We start from the raw sequence: 6,083 nt of genomic DNA on the forward strand, positions 1-6,083 counted from the left end.
AGTGGTTTGCAGGCTGTCATCAATCTTTGCCATCCCTTGAGAGTCCAGTGACTTTCTGCAGCACCAAGCTGTGTAAATTTGTTCTTTGTGCCCAGGTAAGTACCTGTGTGTACTAATCCTAAGGTCACACTAACCATGTGAAAAACGAGCTCACTTAATTTCTCTCAGGTGGGCAGTAAGCCGAGAAAGTGCCCTGGAGGCCAAGGCTTTCCTGTAGGTTGGCTCGAACATCTGACCTAAAGCTTGCTCTACCTTGCAGAGTCAAAGCCTGCTGACCACTCCCCCAACCCTGTCCCTATTTCTAACCCCTGTCAACCACTAATCCAGTCTTCCTTTCTAAAATGTCATTTCAAAAATGTTGTATGAATAGAATCATATAATATATAATGTTTGGAAATGGCTTTTTCTGCTCAGTGTAATTCCCTGGAGATCCAAGCCTTCCTATAGGGTTTTGTTTTTGTTATCTAAAGTCCATACAATAAAAATTTTAAATTTTTCATTTAGTTTTAATGATTTCTTTTAAATTTCACTTAGGTTTTTGTGTCATTTTTGACTATGCAAAACCCGTAGCCAGGGCCCCTTCCTAGCCAGGAGAACTTGTATGTTGCTTAATCTTTCAGAGACTCCATGTCTTCGCCTTTAGAATGAGCATAATAATTACACCTCTATATCAGTTTGAAATCTTAAAAGTTTCAGGAAGGAAAAGCACCCATATTCCCTTCATCAGTGGAGGATTATTGTTAAGATGCAAGACAAGGTCTTCTTTAGCCACAGAGTAACTTCAAGTCCCACTACTTCGAGCATTGGGACAAACAGCAGGCCGTATGCATTCTTTGAGGGGGAGCGACATTAGATTTGATGATACACCTTTTCTGTGACTCCTTGCCATTCTTATTGTCCAGGAGAAAGGATCTGGCTATTTCTAATAGATAGAACGTGTAATGGGCCCACAGCAAACCCCTTAAAGGCATTGTCTTCTCCCGTGGCCCTCTTGTAGACCCACTTGGGGAATCTCGAAACCTCTCTGTCTGACCATCAGTCAGAGCCAACCAAAGATGAAGGTTGCTTTGGGAGGTGATGCCGTGTCACTGGAGGTATCAGGATGAGGTCTCCATAGCAGATAGGGGACGAAAAGCAGAGACTGCAACTGATCCCTGGTTTAGTCTTGAGTAGATGAAGGTAGTATTTATCTTACTCTATGTAGTACAAAATGAAAAGTTCGCATTTAGTCAACATTCTCAGAAGGGGGGTTTGGATTTGAAAAGTTTTTAGGGCTTCATGGACCCCTCCCATGGAGGACAGGTGTTTCTCAGGGTTGTTATGAGGAACAGAATTCAATGTCCAAGAACACCCTGGCCAACTATAAAGCCCTACAGGCACTAGTAATTTCACATCGTCGCCTGATTATCATGAATTCAGTCTCACTGAAGTAGCATTTTGGCTACATGCCACTGGAAAGGAAATTTCTTCGTGTGCGTGCGTGCGTGCGTGTGTGTTTTAAATACAAGAGCCTGGTTTGTCATAACTGGGAAGGTTAAACAGGAAAATTATATATATATATATATATTTGCTTGTGCTTCTGAAAGAAGACAGTAGAGTTCAGTACAGAGCTGAAAACAAGGACCCTGGTGTCTGGAAATGTCTGTGAGCAGGAACCTACAGACCCAGATGATAGCTTCTGGGATTGGTGTGATAAGAGTTACAGAATGGCCAACATTCTGTATGAAAGGTGGTCAAGGAAGGAATGAAGGTCAATCACCAGGCACATGCAGGGCCCTGGGCTGTGACATAGCATCTAAAACACACATAAATCATTGAAAGCCTACAAGTTCCGGCTCCTTCCTCAGATTCCATATTTGAGATGCAGAAGGGAACTAAACTACATGTTTTTTTAAAAATATTTAATTTATTTATTTTTAGAGAAAGGGAGAGAAACATCGTGTGGTTGCCTCTCACCTACCCACTACTCGGGACCTGGCCTGTAACCCAGGCATGTGCCCCGAGTGGGAATCAAACTGGTGACCCTTTGGTTTGCAGGCCTGTGCTCAATCCACTGACCCACACCAGCTGGGGCTAAAACAACATCTTATTGAACAGTTTCTTTCCTTTCCAAGTTTCAAAATAAGACCTTCTTTTAGGTCAGCCTCAGACTGGGGAAATGAGAGATCAGCCACCTAGTAGGATGAGCCCTCCCCCCAACACTGTAAATAGCTTCTTCCATTTGGCAGGGATCCCCCTCATCTTGGTAATGAGTACCTGCTGGCTGCCACTGACCCCCTGCTGAAGCCGGCATTCAGGAGCACAGAGGGAAGTCTGTGTTCCTGTGCTTCGCTGTGTATGAGCGGCCAGCTCTACCCGGCATCACTGGGCGTTGACGCTTTGGGAGCTCCTGAGACCAGATCACAGATCCTCATCTTCCAGGGTGATGTTCCTACTGTCTTGATATTGTGGATCTGTGATGGGAATATATCTTTGCATATCCCTCACCACCCCAAACCCAAGTCTTGAGTGTCTCTTCACCTATTGTGTTCCCTTTTATCCCTGTAATTGCCGTATTACCTTGTCTTTCATAGTTTTTCTGTCAGTTCAGCCAAAATGTGAACTCCTTCCGTACAGGGACTTTGTCTTTCTTCTTGGTACCCTCTACTCCTAGCAAAATGCCTAGCACGTAATAGGTGCTCTATAAATGTTTATCAGCTGAGCACAGAAGAACCAGAACGCATCCACAGGATGATGAGTAGGATAGAGAAGGCCCTGGAATCTCGGTCACATGGGGAGCTGTGCTTGTGAGAGACAGAGGGGTGGGTAGGGAGGTTATGCTGCACAGAAGAAGGGACTCCCAAGGATATCCATGTCTTCATTCCTGGAACCTGTGAATGTATCATATTACATGGCAAGGGGGCATTATAGTTGCAGATGGGATTAAGGTTACTCATCTGACCTTAAAATGGAGAGATTATTGTGGATTAACCGGGTGGTCAGCGTAATCATGGGGTTCTCAGAAGAGACAGGCAGAAGGGTCAGAGTCAGAGGGGACATGATGACAGATGTAGTGGCTGGAGTGACATGGCCACAAGTCAAGGAATGCAGCAGCTTCTGGAAGATGGAAAAGGGAAAGAGTGGATTTCTTCTAGAGCCTCCAGAAGGAGCACATCTCTGCTGACACCTTCATTTTAGCCCTGTGAGGACCATTTCAGACTCCTGAGCTCCAGAATGGTTAGATAATAAATTTGTATTTTTAAAAAAATTTACTGACTTTATTGGGGTGACAGTAGTTAATAAAATTATATAGGTTTTAAGTGTATGATTCTATAATAGAGCATGTGTATTGTATTGTGTGTTCTCCACCCAAAGTCAAGTCTCCTTTCATCATCATTTTAAATTTGTATTTTCGAACCTCTAAATTTTTGGTAATTTACTACGGCAGTGATTGGAAAATAATATAGAGGCTAAGCTGGGATGGGGGATGCGGAGGGAACCTCAGGAAAGAACCTGACCTCAGAAAGCATGAATCTGGAAAAAGAAATGGCCGTGTGGCAGTACCTCAGTCCGCATCCAAAGAGACCTCAACTGCACCACCATAGATCAAAATGAGCGGATGGTAAGATTAGCATTGGCCTGCAGCTCAGTGTGGGGAGGCTGCCTCTAGCTTCCCAAACAGTGTCTTTAATAATGGGAGAAACCTCAGTAGCGCATGGTATAAAAGTCCATCAGATCTGGGGTTGAATTCTCTGCCATCCGTAACTGTATGATCTTAAACAAGTTAGTTATACAACCTCTCCAAGCCAGTTTTCTTATCTGCAAACTGGGATAAATCTGTTTCTTAACTAGGAGGGTTGTTGTGGAGATTAAATAAGAACTTACGTAACATGCTTAACATAATGCCCGACACCTAGGAAACAATAATTGGTTTCTATTACTAAAAATATTCACACAATCTTAGGTGACTTTAGAAGAACAGTGTTGGAGGCACCCTACTGACTGGACCATATGTACAGTCTGTGGTGAGTTCTGGGAACGAAAGTCAAAATGAACAACCAGGATGGTTGAAAGACCACAGATCAAGTCAGATAAAAACAATATCCAGAGGAATGAGGAGGTTTGACATGAAGCTATTTGAAATATTTTCAAGACTGGCTACACAATTGTGGGGTCCAAAGCAAAAATGAAAGGTTGGGTTCTCTCGTTGAAAAAATTGTTAAGAATTTTGAGGTGACAACAGGAGTCCTTCTGAGCACAGGGCCCTGTGCCCAGTTTCACACACCCAGGAAGTCGGCCCTGTATATTATCGTGTAAGAAGTGATAGATTGGCTCTGTGAGGCAGTGGCCACAGTGGCAGCAAGAAGATGAAGTTCAAGTTCTTGAGAAATGATGACAGTGGGGACCATGGTCAGGATGAAAACAATGCATGGGGAAATCGGGAGAAGGAAGAAATGGAATGAGAGGTGCCCGAGCAGCAGCGAGAGGAAGACTGTTGTGTTCTCCCGGGGCCGGCAAAGCGCCCCCTGCAGGACAACCGCACTTGCTGGTTCCCCAGGGAACCCCCAGCGGGCCCACTGGCTCACAGAACATCACACAGATTTCTACCTTGGCCTCTATGAAGCAGTTCTGGAGGTTCCACAGCCACGTAAGTATCTCCCTAGAATCAGACAGGTGACTTCTATCGCTTCAAAGAAAGAGTTAAACCCATGTCAGAGGGAATTAGCAAACAAAAATGGTGGCAAGTAGATTACTTAGCTGTGTGAGGGCTCGGCAGCCCGTTACTGGGAGGATGTGATCCTGGTTGTGTTGAGGGTACAGTTTGTGGTTGGGGAGATCTGTGGGCCTGTGATGCAGGAGGTAGCAGGAGGCTGCAGGAAGACATTATTTCAATATGGAGCAAAATTGGTGGCAACCTAGCAACTACGATCCAAATCCGATGTGTATGTGTATGGTCCAGATGGATGGGAGGGCTCCAGCCAGTCCTTCCATCCCTCCCTGAAGGGACGTCCCTGAGCTGTGTGCTCCCTATTTGTCCTCAACCTGGAGGGCAGATTCTGTTAGACACCCTCCAGCATTACTGACTCCATAAAGCAGAAAAATGGAAAACATGACTGTGTAACAAATAAACTTTGTTTTAATGGGGTTCTGTGGAGGAGTGTTCAGCCTTTTATTTGCTCTGTGTTGTCCAGATGCCTCTTGGGCATTCTGTTGAGCTCTCCTCACCCTTCCCAGGCTGTGTGAAAGGCACCGTGACGATGTGGACAAGCCAGACCTGTTGCCTGCGAGTCGTCATTATTATCAATGTCCATGTGTCCCGGAACAGCTTTTTCATTGCAGAGTGCTGGAATGGCTGTAAATGTGTTCTTCTAGCTGTGCCATTAAGTTATTGGGGTGGTTTGTTCATTTCCCTGGCCTCTTCCCCCAAGCCCATCACTTTCTGAAAGTGTTTTTGCAGATTTTATGTCACCCCTGCTTATGTTCCTGTCTTCCCTCCGGTGGCACTCTTTTTCCTTTTAGGCACTGCTACCCTTAGCATTTTCATCCTGTGGACCGTACTGGTTTCCTTGAGGCTGCTTTGAACGTAGGCCTTGGTAAATTACACAGGAGCAGAATCCAATAGGATCAGGAGGTGGATTATAAAATATATGTTCCACCTGCAGGATGTGGAGCTGAGGGTAGTGACTGACATGACTTTCCCAGACAATCAGAGCCTGTGTGTCAGGCGTGTTTCTGTGGGTTCTTACCAGCACCTCATTGAAGAAGGGAAATAGAAACCTTGTTGTTGCCAGACATCAGCATTTAATATGTAAAGTCTGGGATTCTGCAAGTAGGACATCTAAAGGAAAGGTGCCCTTGACGGGTGGCTTCATTTGCATGGATGTGCCTGTCTGCAGTGGTTGGAAAAACATACTGTCAGTCCTCTGGTGACATATGTTAGCAAATGTGTTCTGATCCCGGATACCCATACAGTAAATTCTTAAAGGCTGATGCGGGCATGCTTTAAAAATGACCGGTCACTCATCGAAGCACCTAGGATTCAAGTAAGGATTAACAGTCCACGGCAGACTCCAAGTAGCACTCGCTGTCTTCATTGACTCTTG

Source organism: Sturnira hondurensis, unplaced genomic scaffold (assembly GCF_014824575.4).
Source record: "Sturnira hondurensis isolate 20B ecotype Veracruz unplaced genomic scaffold, ASM1482457v3 Scaffold0000648, whole genome shotgun sequence".
Classification (NCBI taxonomy): domain Eukaryota; kingdom Metazoa; phylum Chordata; class Mammalia; order Chiroptera; family Phyllostomidae; genus Sturnira; species Sturnira hondurensis.